Genomic DNA, 1,064 nt, shown 5'->3' with positions numbered 1-1,064 from the left:
AGATCCGCCTGCCTCTGCCTCCCGAGTGCTGGGATTACAGGCGTGCGCCACCATCGCCCGGCGGTATGTGACATTTTCAACCCAATACAGCCAACCTGCTGTTCACTTTCATGTTTCTCTCCCTAGCAATGGCGCTGAGATGAACACCGTCTCACTCCTGAGTACCCGAAGTGACTCCAGGGCTCCCCATCAAGCCGGCCTTGTGCTCCTCACTTGACAAAACACTGTCCTTTTATCGATTGTTATATTCCAAATCTCCCACTATACTAATATGACACTAATGCTTGCTTCTGAAAATATATCAGTTCTAAATGGGGGCTGAAAAAAATCATGGCTTACGTGCTCGCTTCGGCAGCACATATACTAAAACTGGAACGATACGGAGATTAGCATGGCCCCTGCGCAAGGAGGACACGCAAATTCATGAAGCGTTCCACATTAAAAAAAAAAAATCATGGCTTACTCATCTGTTGCTCACACGGGGTGAATATACGCTATTCTTCCTCATTGTTCAACTAGGACACTACGAAATTTTGTCATTTACACTTTCTTTCCAGCCTCAGTATTTATCTCTCTGTCAATTCCTTTCTGTCTTTATCTTAGGGCTGCTGTGATGAAACACCATAAGCAAAGCAACTCGGAGAGGAAAGGGTTGATTTGGCTTATGATTCCACTTGGCAGTTCATCATGGAAGGAAGCCAGGACAGGAACTCAAGCAGGGCAGGAACCAGGAGGCAGGAGCTGATGATGCAGTGGGCCATTAGGGGAGTGGCACTGCTTACTGGCTTGCTCCTCGTCGCTTGTTCAGGCTGGTTTATTGTAGAACCCAGGACCTCCAGCCCAGGGGTGGCACCACCCACAATGGGCTGGACCTTGTCACGTAATCACTAATTAAAAAAAAAAAATACCCTATGGGCTTGCGTGTGGTCCGATCTTATGGAGTCATTTCCTCAGTTGAGGCTCCCTCCTCTCTGATGACTCTAGCTTGTGTCAAGTTGATATAAAACTAGCTAGAACATATCTATTTCATCCTGTTCACAAATATGAAATAAAAATTGCCTCAT

The 1,064-nt window shown here is 46.3% G+C and overlaps 1 non-coding gene across 1 annotated transcript; it reads left to right on the top strand.

The window, feature by feature from the left end:
• The first annotated feature begins 339 nt into the window (after nt 1-339).
• Nucleotides 340-443, top strand: LOC113457348. The gene has a single exon (XR_003377940.1). It is a non-coding gene; the product is annotated as a U6 spliceosomal RNA (small nuclear RNA).
• Nucleotides 444-1,064: the final 621 nt, after the last annotated feature.

This window comes from Microtus ochrogaster, chromosome 22 (assembly GCF_000317375.1).
Source record: "Microtus ochrogaster isolate Prairie Vole_2 chromosome 22, MicOch1.0, whole genome shotgun sequence".
NCBI classification, from domain to species: Eukaryota; Metazoa; Chordata; class Mammalia; order Rodentia; family Cricetidae; genus Microtus; species Microtus ochrogaster.
This window is presented reverse-complemented; position numbering and strand designations above follow the sequence as displayed.